Here is a 15,883-nt window from a genome sequence, read left to right on the forward strand (position 1 = left end):
TACCCCTTACCCTGCAGGTGGTGGCTGTGTATTACAGCCAGGAACTTCCCCTAACTATTGTGGATTGATTGTTAACTTGTTTAATGCCTCTGTTAATCTTTGACGGCAGCATTTAACATGCACAGACGTTATCTCCGTCATTATCTCCGCCCATCGGCGGGCGTCCGTGAGGTGAATCGCCTATTGGTTGTCATAATAGCCGGGGGGGGGGGGGGGGGGGGGTGGAGTGGTCAGTTGATGGCTTTTGTGCCGGCATTACGGAGCTCTTATGAAATCCTGCCTGTTGCCAGGCTTTAAAGGAGACCTTGATTTCTGCTATATGCAGTGATGCTATCACATTTCTGTGTATAGCACAAGCAATCAGACATCTTCAACTCCCCTTAGGGGACTAACAATAGCAGTAAAAAGTTTTAAAAATAAAAAAAAAAACACTAAGTTAAAATTGCTCCATTTTTCTCCACGTTCAAATTAAAGATATTGCAAAAATGCACATATCTTTCAAAGTATAAAAACAATTAACCGAATCGGGAAACATTATAAATGGAAAAATTCAAGAACGCCAAAATTTTTTTTTTTTTTTTTTTTTTGGGTCCCATTTATACCAACATGGTACTAATAAAAAAAAAAGTCTTCCCTGCAGAAAATAAGCCATCACACAGCTTCATTGACCCCAAAAATAAAAAGTTATGGGTTTCAAAAAATGGCGATACAACCCAAACCATTTTTTATTTTGCAAACGTCTGACTCTTTATTACTTTAGTGATGAAAAAAAAGCTGGACATGTTTGATATCGCTGAAATGTATTGATGAGGAGAATTCTATCGCATGGACATTTATGCAACAAAAAAAAGTACAACGTAAGAAAAAATCCCAATAAACAATGTCAGATTGTTTTTGTTTTTTTCACAACTTCACCTCACTTGGATTTTTTTCACTGTTTTCCAGTACACTATGCTGGAAAATGAATAGTGATATTCAAAAGTACAACTCGTACAGCAAAATACAAGCTCTCATATGGGCATATTGATGGATAAAAAAGCTTTCTAGCTCTGGGTTAATTGAAGGAAAAAACTAAGCAAAAATGGTACCGTATATACTCGAGTATAAGCCGAGATTTTCAGCCCAAATTTTTGGGCTGAAAGTGCCCCTCTCGGCTTATACTTGAGTCACGGTCGGTGGCAGGGTCGGCGGGTGAGGGGGAGAGAGGTCTGTCGCATACTCACCTGCTTCCGGGGCTCCTGGCGCTGTCCCTGCAGTCCCACGGTCTCCGGGTGCCACAGCTCTTCCCCTGTTCAGTGGTCACGTGGGACCGCTCATTAGAGAAATGAATATGGACTCCACTCCCATAGGGGTGGAGCCGCATATTAATTTCTCTAATGTGCGGTAACGGTGACCGCTGATAAAGGAAGAGGCTGCGGCAGGCACCGAAGACCAGCTGTCCGGGGGAAGGAGCGGGACGCTGGGAGCAGGTAAGTATTACATATTCACCTGTCCGCGTTCCACACGCCGGGTGCCGCTCCATCTTCCCGGCGTCTCTCCGCACTGACTGTGCAGGTCAGAGGGCGCGATGACGCATATAGTGTGCGCGCCACCCTCTGCCTGATCAGTCAGTGCGGAGAGACGCCGGGACGGGAAGCTGAGGAGCTGCAAGCAAGAGAGGTGAGTATGTCATTTTTTTTTTATTGCAGCAGCAATGGCACAGCTTTCTATGGTACATCTATGGGGCAATAATGAACGGTGCAGAGCACTATATGGCACAGCTTTCTATGGTACAGCTATGGGGCAATAATGAACGGTGCAGAGCACTATATGGCACAGCTATGGGGCCATAATGAACGGTGCAGAGCACTATATGGCACAGCTATGGGGCAATAATGAACGGTGCAGAGCACTATATGGCACTGCTATGGGGCAATAATGAACGGTGCAGAGCACTATATGGCACAGCTTTCTATGGTACAGCTATGGGACAATAATGAACGGTGCAGAGCACTATATGGCACAGCTTTCTATGGTACAGCTATGGGACAATAATGAACGGTGCAGAGCACTATATGGCACAGCTATGGGGCCATAGTGAACGGTGCAGAGCACTATATGGCACAGCTATGGGGCAATAATGAACGGTGCAGAGCACTATATGGCACAGCTATGGGGCAATAATGAACGGTGCAGAGCACTATATGGCACAGCTTTCTATGGTACAGCTATGGGACAATGAACGGTGCATAGCACTATATGGCACAGCTATGGGGCAATAATGAACGGTGCAGAGCACTATATGGCACAGCTATGGGGCCATAATGAATGGTACAGAGCACTATATGGCACAGCTATGGGGCAATAATGAATGGTGCAGAGCACTATATGGCACAGCTTTCTATGGTACAGCTATGGGACAATAATGAACGGTGCAGAGCACTATATGGCACAGCTATGGGGCAATAATGAACGGTGCAGAGCACTATATGGCACAGCTTTCTATGGTACAGCTATGGGGCAATAATGAACGGTGCAGAGCACTATATGGCACAGCTATGGGGCCATAATGAATGGTACAGAGCACTATATGGCACAGCTATGGGGCAATAATGAACGGTGCAGAGCACTATATGGCACAGCTATGGGGCCATAATGAACAGTATGGAGCATCTATTTTTATTTTTGAAATTCACCGGTAGCTGCTGCATTTTCCACCCTAGGCTTATACTCGAGTCAATAAGTTTTCCCAGTTTTTTGTGGCAAAATTAGGGGGGTCGGCTTATACTTGGGTCGGCTTATACTCGAGTATATACAGTATTTGTCTGCAGGGACTAATGAGGAATCAATTCTTAATGAAGCTTCTCTTGTTGCCATTTCCTAAACCTTATGTAAATGTTAGTGTAGTAAGTGTATTGATATATTCAAACGTTGTCGTCCCCGGTTTCCAGCACCTTTCCAGTTCTCTTCTGATTCACATGACAGCTCTTCCAACTTATCAGCATACACTGGGCTTTAAAAGCTGGAAAAGGCTACTACAATTTAAACCTATGGAGCTTCAGAACAGGGTTTCCAAAAACTTGCATTGCAAGGGCTCGCTCACACTGGTGAGTATCATTCAGTGATTCTTGTATGCGAGAGAATCTGATGCTAGATGCAAATTACCCTCTACTCAAACCCTGCTGCAAGCTTGAGCTGAGTGTCCTTTTTACTGTGATCCAATTCTCTCACATGCGAGAATCTGATCACAGGTGCAGAGAAGATGGAGAACCTAATTTCTCTATTCTAACTCTGTATAACGGACAGCACTCGGAAGACATCAGAGTGCAGTCCTGTGTTTTGCACGCAGCCACGGACTTGTATAGGTACGCACTGTCTACTCTACGCTTCCAACACTACATTAGAATATAAATCCTAGTCAGCATGGCTCCACAGTAGAACATTGGCTTGAGTGCTATCCAGTGAAACATAGGCTAGCACTCAACCGAGTTGTATGCTGCCTACACGCCAGTGTGAATGTACCTTAAGTGACTTTCGGCTCAAACCTGCTCCAGTGGGATTTGAGTGGTCAAAATTGCCATCACATGATGCAGAAGTAGACCAGAGCGATGCTGGACATTAAAGTAGATGGCGATCTGTGAGTACTGTAAATTAACACACACTACACTAACATCTACATAAGTTTGGGGAATAAAAAAATATTAGCGTTATTTAAACCTCTTAATTGTGGGCACACACTATTTACGTGCCTACAAATTTGAAGCCTGTGAGTACAAGGAGCTCTACAAAATTTTCTTCCGTGAACACTGTAAATTAAACTTGAGATAATTAGAATTCAGCTAATATAAGATTCAGGTAGCATATTAGTATTTTCCTGCACCTAGTTAGTCATTATATTTCAAGATATCATTAATAGTGGGAATAATTTTTAAGCTCATAATTGATCCCACTCTTATCAATATTGTTTATGTGCACTGCGCTATATGAAGTTTCTTGTGTGATAACTAGAGATGGGCGAACGCGAACAATAAAATTAGGTGTCTGTACCGAACATCTACTATTTGGGCATGGACACCGAACACTGACTTTACCAGTAAGTCAGTGTTGCTGTTCATGGCAAACACTGCTTCTGATCGATTATAAAATCATTACCACCTGTCAGATAGCCACGGTTCCCATGTTGTCTATTGACAGCGTGAGCCCGCAGCTGTGATTAGAGGTAAAAAGTTAACCTCCGTTCACTGACGTCTACTGATGGGACTACTTCTCCCATCAGCTTGTGCCTGCTGCCTCTTCTAACAGTGAGAACAGGCGGCAGCTGATGAAAATATTCATCAGCTGGTGCCAGCGCTCTAAATAAATAATAATTTTAAAAAAAGCGTGGGTTCCCCTGCATTTTTGATAAAACAAGGCAAAACTGACACCTGGCGGCTGCATCCCTCAACTGCTAGCAATCAAGAATAAAGGAGTCCCCATGCTTTTTTTAATTATTTAAATGATTAATAAAAGCGGTGTCGGGTCCCCCTTATTTTTGACAACCAGCCTTGCTAAAGCAGACAGCTGGAGGCTGATATTCGAGCTGTTGCCCCTCCCTCCAGCCTAAATATAGCAGCCCGCGGCCGCCCAGGAAAGGCACATGTATTAGATACACCAATTCTAGAGCTTTGCCCGGCTCTTTCCACTTGCCCTGTACTGATAGCAAGTGGGGTTCGTATTTGTGGGGTTGATGTCACCTTTGTGTTGTCTGGGAACATTAAAGGGAACCTGTCACCCCCCTCAGGCGTTTGTAACTAAAAGAGCCACCTTGTGCAGCACTAATGCTGTATTCTGACAAGGTGGCTCTTTTAGTTATGCTCCCTGCACATGCTGAAATAAACGCTTATAAAATGTGCCCCCTCATACCGTGAAATCGTCCGGGGGGTGGGTCTTTCCCCCTAATCCAGACGCAGCACAGCCGTCACTCCGGGCCTGTGCGCGCCGGGCGCCGCCGCCTCTTGCTTCATTAGCGTCCCTGGAAAAAAATACTTACAGCGCAGCCTATGTCACTGGTTGTGAAGACATCCCCATGTACTAAAGTTAAAGAAAATAAGGGTAGAGAAATAACTAATATGCTGTATATGCGCTAGCTTTTTTTTTGTCACCAAGTTAATCCGAGTGGCATAATTAATACTCACACACATAAGTCCTGTACTTTTAAATGTGTGTTCCCTTTGAAAAATAAATAAGTTATGTTTTACCTCAGGATCTTTAATAGGGATCTCTAGTTGCCTTTGGCAAATTTTGTGTTTGTAAAATAGGGTCACTTATGGGGAGTTCTGCTGTTCTGGCACCTCAAGGTCTCTGCCAATGTGACATGGCACCCTCAAACCAGTGTGGGAAAATGTGCATTATAATGTGGCGCTCCTTCCTTTCTGATCTTTGCACTGTGCCTCAAGTTTTTGACCACATATGGGGTATCCGTGAACTCAGTAGAAATTGCACAACAAATTTTGGGGTCCATTTTCTCCTTTTACCCTTGTGAAAATGCAAAATTTGGGGCTAAAAGAAAAACATTTTTGTAGAGAATTTTTTTTTTTTTACTGCTCTACGTTGTAAACTTCTGTGAAGCACCTGGGGGGTTCAAGGTGCTCAATACACAAGTTTCCTAAGGGATCTAGTTTCCAAAATGGTTTCACTTGTGGGAGGGGTTCTACTGTTTAGGCGCATCGGTGGCTCTTCAAATGCGACATGGCGTCCGCTACTTATTCCAGCCAATTTTGCATTCGAAAAGTCAATTGGCGCTTTTCCCTTTCAAGCCCTAGCAAGCACCCAAACAGTGCTTTTCCTACACATAATGGTTATCGACATACTCAGAAGAAATTGCACCATACAATTTGTTGTGAAATTTCTACTGTTACCCTTATGAAAAAGCTAAATTTTCCCTTCACCCATGATAGCACACTTAAGAGAGGGATCTGCCCTGCAAGTACAGCAAACCTACTGAAATAAAAGGGTGGTACCTCTCCACTAATTCAGTTGCTTTCCTGCCTTTGATGGGAACCCTCGTGCTGGAACTCTGGTGAAGAGGTTTTTTTTGGTTTTTTTATGGCTTAGCCATGGAAGAGCAGGCGGTATGCCTGTGGTCCGGCCTTCAGCAGATGGAAACGTCCACGGGTCCAGATGGGGCTTTAGCTCGGGTGGGTGCGGGTGGCACAGACTTATGCTGTGCATGTCAGGATCCGCTGCTCCTCTCTCCCACCTCCATCTTCTTGCTCGCTGACTCCGTGGTGAGTTGCGCTTCCGGGGGTGCGCTCAGTTGACGTCAAGTGCAAGGCACGCTGGGAATGGGTGTGCCCGATTGACGTCAGAGGGAGCACGACGGAAGCAAGATAGCAGCACCCTGGGGGAAAATGCCGGTCGGGATGCGTGGGGATTCTACGCGTCCTGTCTTGGGCAGTGTGGAGGGGTGTTTAACACTAGAAGTCCCGGGAATTTCAAGATCCCTCCTGAAGTCCTGAGAGAGGGTCAAATGACCCTCAGTCCATATTGACACCTTAATTAGCATCCTTTCATTTGTAAATGTGCTCTTGCCTGAGGAATCTGCAGGGGGGATTATCTAAGATAAGAGTGTGTAAACAGAAGAATGCAAGCTATTCCTGAGTGTGGGGGTTGCTGCTCACAAGAAAGAGATGCTGGCTTCACAGTGCCTTTTTTTTGCCTGATCGTTTGCATCCTGTTTTGCAGGGGTTGGTGCAGAGAAGGTACAGTCATCCAGAGAATGGCCCGGGGATCGCCTCTGAACTACAGGCTGGTTCCGAGGCGATCCTTCACAGACGTTCGCCGGCGACATGTCCGCATGTGTCATGTCACCAGTGATGCCCCGGCGATGTGCATGTGATCGCCCGCACATCACCGGGAATCAGCTCCAAAACCCAGAACAGGTGTCAATCTTGAAAGAAAACTGATCAGGAACTGAAGTGTGTCCCTAGCCAAAGAATGTGAGCTGCTCCTGAGTGTCTGCCCACCCCCCCAGCTGCATTGCATTAGCAAATTTGCATGCAGCTTTATGTGCTGTGGGGGAGAAACCTATTTTGTTCACAGGAAAGAAAATGGAGAGAAGGCACACCATTGAAGAGGCATTGGAACTGATTCTGAGCAACACAAACCCTTCTGACTCAGATGGAGAAGACATAGTCCTTCAACCGGATTCGGACTCTGAGCTGTCTTCAGGTTAGGCTGGCTTCACACTCCCTTTTTTGCCTGTTCATTTGGATCCTATGTTTTGCAGGGGTTGGTGCAGATAAGGGTCGGTGCGGGGCAGGTGTGGTGCGTGGGTAGTACGCTGCGGTGCAGGGTGGGTGTGGTGCCTGACTATCTTTTTTATTTTGAACCAAAACAAAATGTTTATTTGAATTTATTTATCGTGCAGATGAGGAGACTCCGCCTCTACCAAAAAAGAGCTCGGTTGGCGAGTGAGCCGACAGACCGCAAAAGATGACAGTGTGGCATGCAGTACAAGTGGGGAAACATCTCCATTTGATCCCAATAGAACCGTACCCTACAGATGGAGAGCCAAGTGCTAAGGCCAGATGAAGTGTCCAGAGTCGCCTTCAGAGCTTCCTCTGTTTTATCAGTCTTGACATGCTTCGTAGCATTGAAGAATGGACTACTCAACATGCACGTCACACGGAGCAGGTGGATTGGTTCATGGGTCTCCCGGAACTAATGGCATTTATTTCAGTCATTATCTTGCGGGGGGGTGACCAAGGTTCCATCACTACGTGACAGCTGGTCATCAAACCTGGGAAACCCAAGGATCATTGCCACTATGACCCGAAACCGCTTTCAAGACATCATGCAACACCTACGCTTTGATGACATGTTCACGCGCAGTGAGCGAGTGGAGACCGATAAGTTTGCTGCAATCTCCGATGTGTGGAGATCGTTTGTCACCAACTGCATCGCATCCTACAACCCTGGTCGACACATCACTATTGATGAACAGCTTTTCCCATCAAAGACTCGCTGCTGTTTTCTGCAATAAATTGCAACAAAACCAGACAAGTTTGGCATCAAGTTTTGGGTGGCTTGCGACTTGAAATCAAAGTACATCTGTAATGTCCTCCCATATCTTGGCAAGGACCCCAGTCGTCCCAGCGGGGAGAGACTGTCCGAAACTGTAGTGATGAGGCTGATGGAACCATTCATGGACAAGGGCAGAACTGTAACCACGGACAATTTCTTTACATCATTGTCACTTGCACAACGACTGCTTAGCCGGGAAACCACTATCCTCGGCACAGTCAACAAGAGTCGCTGGGAAATTCCTCAATCCGCTAGACAGATGGACCGCACTGAATTCACCACTCAGGTGTTTTCAACCACTGGTGCCACACTGACAGTGTATGCACCCAAACGAAAGAAGGCCGTCTACATTCTCAGCAGCATGCACAGCGTGGTTGAGACTGAGGATACCAACAAAAGGAAGCCAAACACGGTCACACAATACAACCACACAAAGTGCGGTGTGGATGTAATGGACCAAATGGTGCGGGAGTACAGCGTGCGTGCAGGAACACGGAGATGGCCAGTCACCGTGTTCTACAACATGATTGACATGGCAGCACTCAATGCTCATGTTCTTTATCAGGCATGCATTGGGGTGCAGGAGAGACGGGTGGACTTCCTGTTTGAGCTTGCAAAAGAGTTAGGTGGCCGTCATGTGACTGAAAAGAAGGCACGCAAGGAGAAACTCCTTTGGCAACTTCCTTCCACACCCAGCCCTGGCAAAAGGGTGAAGTGTCAGGTCAACCATCGATGCACGAACAATTGTGCAACTGAGAGATGTGTTGACTGCTACAAATACATGTGTGGCAAATGTACCAGGGACATACCCAGGCAGTGCCAGGTATGTTCCGACATGTTCAGACAGACTGCTGAGTGAGTGCTGAAATGCTAGTCACACAATGACATGCCACTCACACACACACAGCCCCCCCACTGCAGCCTATTGAAAATATGTGTGGAATTGTTTTATTCCTTGTATTAACATTTTTATAACAAAAATAAAAAGCATCCTTTGATGCGTGCTCCTTTACTCCCCTACCCCCATGTATTTGTCTTTACCCTTTCCCCCCTCCCCTCTTCTCACTCGTCCACCAACATCCCTCCCTGTTGCATAATTAGATTATGTTGTTTTCTTGTTCACTGTTTTATCACATTTGTTTGGCCATGTCGCTTATACACTGCTCATCTTGAAAATGTGACTATTTGTTTGATGTTGGTGTGAAATAACCTTTTAGTGAAAAAAAAATCTTATTGGCTTTTAAAAAAAATAAAAAGCATCGAAACAAATAACAGTTGTTCTTTTGTATATTTTTCACACTAAAATTTCAGTCCTCTTGTGCGAATTTGTTTCGTGCCAAATTTGCACAAGAATGAACATGCTGCGATTTTTTTTTTCGCTAGTGTGATTGAGGCCTAAAGGTACAGTTACACGTTACGATCTCGATGACGATATCGTTTGAAAACGTCACGTAATCACGTCGTTCATGCGATGTCGTTTTCACATCGTTGCGTGTAACGTGAAAATATCGGACGAACACATCGTTGGATTGCTGATCGCAGATTTGAGGTCAGGATCTCAAATCTGACGATCCTCGTCCAATTATGTGTCAGAAGATGTGCAGCATCGTTCAGTGTAACGCTGAGATGAACGATGTCGGTCTAAATTCTCCTATTCCTGCCATTGTGAAAAATCGTTCTGCAAACGTTTGCAATGAGGCTAACGCGGAGCCAAAATTTATATCGTTAACAAGATAGTTGCATGTGACGCCTCTTGGACGATGTGAAACTGATTGCACGAACGATGTGATCACGTGACATTTCTAACTATATCGTCGACGAGATCGTAACATGTAATGGTACCTTTGACCGCTGCGGATCCGCAGCAGTTTTCCCCTGAGTTTACAGTACAATGTAAACTTATGGGAAACAAAAAACGCTGTGCACATGCTGCGGAAAAATCAGCGCGGAAACGCTGCGGATTACATTCCGCAGCATGTCACTTCTTTTCTGCGGATTTTCACCTGCTCCAATAGGAAACTGCAGATGAAAATCCGCAGAAGAAACCGCAGTAAAAAACGCGATAAATCTGCAGTAAAAACCGCAACGGGTTTTCACTGCGGATTTTGGAATTCCGCTGCGGAAAAATCCGCAGTGGAATCCGCAAAGTGTGCACGTAGCCTTAGGGTACTGTCACGCAGTCACACTTTGGACGCTACGACGGCACGATCCGTGACGTCGCAGCATCGTATGAGTATCGCTCCAACGTCGTAGACTGCGGTCACACTTTGCAATCACGGCGCTGGAGCGATGCCGAAGTCCCCGGGTAACCAGGGTAAACATCGGGTTACTAAGCGCAGGGCCGCGCTTAGTAACCCGATGTTTACCCTGGTTACCAGCGTAAACGTAAAAAAAACAAACCGTACATACTCACATTCCGGTGTCTGTCCCCCGGCGTTCTGCTTCTCTGCACTGTGTAAGCAGCAGAGCCGGAAAGCACAGCGGTGACGTCACCGCTGTGCTCGCTTTCCGGCTGGCAGGCGCTCACAGTGCAGAGAAGCTGAGACGCCGGAGGACAGACACCGGAAAGTGAGTATGTACTGTTTGTTTTTTTTACGTTTACGCTGGTAACCAGGGTAAACATCGGGTTGCTAAGCGCGGCCCTGCGCTTAGTTACCCGATGTTTACCCTGGTTACAAGCGAACACATCGCTGGATCGCTGTCACACACAACGATCCAGCGATGTCAGCGGGTGATCAAGCGACGAAAGAAAGTTCCAAACGATCTGTTACGACGTACGATTCTCAGCAGGGTCCCTGATCGCTGCTGCGTGTCAGACACAGCGATATCGTATGGATATCGCTGGAACGTCACGGATCGTACCGTCGTAGCGCTCAAAGTGTGACTGTGTGACGGTACCCTTAGACACAAATGCTTCTGGTCATTACTCACAGCTGTACCTTGCTCTAAAATTTCTAATTCTCTATTTAAAATATATAAAAAAATGGTTCATTGTTTCAGCGTTTTTTTGCTCAAATAAAACTAAACTAAATACAATATGTATAGTCTTTATATTATCAAATACAATAAACTGAACAGAACTAAGGGTACCGTCACACAGTGCAATTTTGATCGCTACGACGGCACGATCCGTGACGTCGCAGCGATCGTATGATTATCGCTCCAGCGTCGTAGACTGCGGTCACACGTTGCAATCACGGCGCTGGAGCGATGCCGAAGTCCCCGGGTAACCAGGGTAAACATCGGGTTACTAAGCGCAGGGCCGCGCTTAGTAACCCGATGTTTACCGTGGTTACCAGCGTAAAAGTAAAAAACAAACAAACCGTACATGCTCACCATCTGATGTCCGTCTGGTCCCTTGCCGTCCGCTTCCTGCTCTGACAGATCCGGCTGTACAGTGAGAGCAGAGTGCAGCGGTGACGTCACCGCTGTGATCTGCTCTCACTTTCCGGCCGGCAGACAGTCAGAGCGGGAAGCGGACGGCAAGGGACCGGACGGACATCAGATGGTGAGCATGTACGGTTTGTTTTTTTTTACTTTTACGCTGGTAACCACGGTAAACATCGGGTTACTAAGCGCAGCCCTGCGCTTAGTTACCCGATGTTTACCCTGGTTACCAGCGAACGCATCGCTGGATCGCTGTCACACACAACGATCCAGCGATGTCAGCGGGTGATCAAGCGACGAAAGAAAGTTCCAAACGATCTGCTACGACGTACGATTCTCAGCAGGATCCCTGATCGCTGCTGCGTGTCAGACACTGCGATATCGTAACGATATCGCTAGAACGTCACGAATCGTACCGTCGTAGCGATCAAAATTGCACTGTGTGACGGTACCCTAACTTGAAACTTGAATCTACATGGGTAAACTCGATGGAAAACAGCAAACAACCTCCTGTGGTGCAACAGTAATGGCCTTAATTACAGAACAAAAGACAGTGAATAGAGATAAGATAAGCTATAGATAAAATCCTTTAGGTCATTTGACCCTTCTCTGGGTTTCAAAGGTAGAAATGTCAAATGACCCGTCTGTGGGACTTCTATTGTTAAAAAAAAAATATAAAAAATTTCAGAGGTGGATCCGAGGAGAGCGCTGTGGATACCCCTTAAAATGGGGCATAACCACGGGATAGCGATTGTCAAGCTCACGTCACCATGGAGGATTTGAGAAGACAACAGCAGCCACCGCAGCAGCAGCATCCACCACTTCCATTGCCTACTCACCAGCATTGACATAGTAAAGGAAGCAGCCACTCGTGGCAGGACTGGCAGCCATCCCAACCAAAGGAGTGGAAGGTCGCAGGGCCCTCGGTGTCCAGGAGGGATGTAGTATGTACCCCTGATCAGCCTCCGAATCCGGAACCCTTAATGTGCCGCGGGTGGTGAGTTATCTACATGAATGTCAGCTTTTTAATAGTAATTTTGTTGCTTAAATCACTTGAAGCCTAGGATAACTAGCACAAAGAAGAAGAATAGCAAGTGTGCCCTACGTAATACCCCGCTAGCTGTGCACTGGCAGAAGAGTCTGCTCAGACTGCATCCAGAAAACTATCATGGATGAGACCCCAGATTTAGCCGCATGCCTTAGGTCCATGATCAAGGCTGAGGTTGAAGGTTCCCTATAGACTGTTAAAGAAGGGGAAGAAAAGAGCTAAAGAGGTCTCTATGGGGTCGTATGATACTCCACTGTCGGAGGGAGAATGGTCCCAGTGAGTTCACATCCTCCTCGGACAGTGATATAGGGGTCAGACCATGCTTTCTAGCTGAAGATGTGGATAGGCTAGTCAGAGCTATTAGGTCGACAATGGTCCTGAAGGAGAAAAGAACATCTAAGTCCTTGAACGATGTAATGCTTAGAAGGTTGGAGGAGAGAAAAACAGTGCCCCTTTCCGGTTAATAGCAAGATACAGGCGCTCATAAATAAAATGTAGAAATAAAAAGGAAAGTTCTGGTGCCTTGCTCTCATCCTCAAAGAGGAGACACTTCTTTGAGGGAAAGGACCCTGAAATCTGGGATAAAGTCCCTGAAATTGACAAAACAGTGGCTAAATCTTCAGAGGCCGCCTCTGCCGTTTGATGATTCCGGAGTTCTTAGGGATCTGTTGGACGAAAAAGCGGATTAGTTTCTTAAGCACACCTGGGAGGCAGCTGCAGGGGGTCTGAAGCCGACAATAACTGGAACCTGTACCGCCTGCTCCCTTATTTGGTTGCAACAAATAGAGGAGCAGCTGAAGGACAAGAGCCCCAAGGGATAAAATCCTGGCCAATATGCCCCTGTTACACGGAGCAGCAGCTTTTCTTGCGGACGCATCTGCAGACTTGGTGAGGTTAGAGGCTAGGTCAGCAGGCCTATCAAATGCGGCCTGACAGGTCTTATGGTTACAGGGCTGCCCTGGGTATTTGCATTAAAACAATAGACTATGCTCCATTCCATGTGACGGACAATTTCTTTTTGGGAAGAAATTAGAGGACATCTTGGAAAAAGACGGTGACAAAATAGGGCTTTCCTGGATTCCCTACTGCTAGGATGCTAGGAAGCCTTTCTTTCAGAGTAGAAAATTTTATTGAGGGATGTTCTCTGGGAGAGAGAAGGAAGTGGGAATTCAAGGGCAGAAGGCAGAAAGGAGTTAGTTTTATGTTCGGCGGGCCTTCTAAATCCTCCAAAAAGCCCTCCCAATGACGTCAAGAAAGTGGTATGGGGAAAGCTCTCCCTCTTTCTCCCTGCCTGGGTGTTCGAACATCTCCCCCAGTCGCTGGGTCTCGAATTTTGTGAAGGAGGGTCTGAAGATAGACTTTGTCCTTCCGCCACGTCAGACCTTCATAGTGACCCCCTCAGGAGGTCACCAATAGAACAACTTGCCCTGGAAGTAGAGATCATAGGACTCTTGGGAAAAACAAGTTTTGTGTCAGATCCCGGAGCAGCAAGAGGGAAAGGGATTTTATTCCACCCTCTCTTTGATAGAGAACTATTATCAATCTGAGGAAACTCAACCAGTGGATGATAAATCGCTCCTTCAAGATGAAATAGGTGAACACAGCTATAAAGCTGTTATATCACAACTGTCATAGCAGTCATCGATTTGAAGAATGCGTATTACCATATCCATCCGGACCATCAAAAGTATTTGAGGGTAGCTCTGTATGTCCAGGAACAGTTCAAACATTACCAATACAGAGCTCTTCCATTCGGGATGTCATATGGGCTATATGTGAATTCAGGAGAAATTGCACAATACATTTTTGGGGTCCATTTTCTCCTGTTACCCTTGTAAAAAATTCAAAATTTGGGGTTAAAAAAACCAAAACATTTTTTGTGGGAAAATGTTATGGTTTTTTTTTTATTTTCACGGCTCATCGTTATAAACTTCTGTGAAGTGCCTGGGGTTTCAAGGTGCTCAATACATCTCTAGATAAGTTCCCTAAGGGGTTTAGTTTCCTAAATGATTTCACTTGTGGGGGCTTTCTACTGTTTAGGTACAACAGTGGCTCTCCAAATGCGACATGGCATCCACTATTTATTTATGGCAGCAAATTTTGCTTTAAAAAAGTCAAATGGCGTTCGTTCCCTTCCAAGCCTTGCTGTGCGGCCAAATGGTCGGTTTCCTCCACATATTCCATATCAGCGTACTCAGGATAAATTGCATAACACATTTTATGGTGCATTTTCTGTTACCCTTATGGAAATGCAAAATTTCAAGCTAAAAAACAATTTTGTGGGAAAAATTTGATTTTGATTTCCACAGCTCAACATTATAAACTTCTATGAAGCAGTTGGTGGTTGAAGGTGCTCACCACACACCAAGATAAGTTCTGTGAGAGATCTAGTTTCGAAAATGGTGTCACTTGTGGGGCTTTTTCACTGTTTAGACACATTAGGGGCCCTCCAAACACGACAAGGCACCCGCTAATTATGCCATCAAATTTTACTTTAAAAACGTCAAACGGCCCCCTTCTGACCTCTGCTGTGCTCCCAAACAGTGGTTTTCCCCACATATAGGAAATTGGCATGCTCAGCAGAGATTGCACAGCAAATTGTATGGTCCATTTTCTCCTGTTACCCTTTTGAAAGTAAGAAAAAAAAATTGGGTCTAAAGTTAAATTTGTGAAAAAAAAGTTGAATTTTTTTTACTTCTACATTCCATTAATTCTGTGAAGCACCTGAAGGGTTAATAAACTTTTTGAATGTGATTTTGAGTACCTTTTGAAGGGTGCGGTTTTTAGAATGGTGTCACTTTTGGGCATTTTCTGTCATTTTGATGGTGTCACTTTGGGGCATTTTGAACAGCTGACATGTGCCTCTAATATCCGCGGGTGGAATTCGCAATCCACCCATGGCTGTTAACCTGTTAAATGCGCTGTCCATCTAACTCGCGCTTCCGGGAAGCACGCCAGAAATTCCACCCATCGGTGACCCTGGGTCACCAATGGTTTGGTATGACAATCCAGACATCTGCAGCAGACCTCTGTTGGTCACTGGTCCGGTGCTCATAGCAAGTGAGCATGTCTGCTACATACAGGCGAACTAATCATTACCTGTATGTAGCAGAGCCGATTGGACAAGTGTAGCTTCTAGTCTCCCTTGGAGACTATTGAAGCATGCAAAAAGTAAAAAAAAAAAAAATTGAAAGATTAAAAAAAATATATAAAAGTTAAAATCACCCCCTTTCCTCCATTTAAAATAAAAAAAAAATCAAACATACATATATTTGGCATCAACGCGTTCAGAATCGCCGATCTATCAAGCTATACAAATGATAAATCTGATCAGTAAACGGCTTAGCAAAAAAGTCAAAACCACAGAATTACGTGTTTTTGGTCTCCGCTACAAAATGGTATAAT

At 45.5% G+C, this 15,883-nt stretch overlaps 1 protein-coding gene across 9 annotated transcripts in view; it reads left to right on the forward strand.

Annotated features, from left to right (window-relative positions):
- EYA3 (EYA transcriptional coactivator and phosphatase 3) overlaps nucleotides 1–15,883 on the forward strand; it is a 758,790-nt gene that overhangs the window by 313,925 nt on the left and 428,982 nt on the right. The gene's annotated exons all lie outside the window — the stretch shown is intronic.

The sequence above is a fragment of the Ranitomeya variabilis genome, chromosome 3, assembly GCF_051348905.1.
Source record: "Ranitomeya variabilis isolate aRanVar5 chromosome 3, aRanVar5.hap1, whole genome shotgun sequence".
NCBI lineage: Eukaryota > Metazoa > Chordata > Amphibia > Anura > Dendrobatidae > Ranitomeya > Ranitomeya variabilis.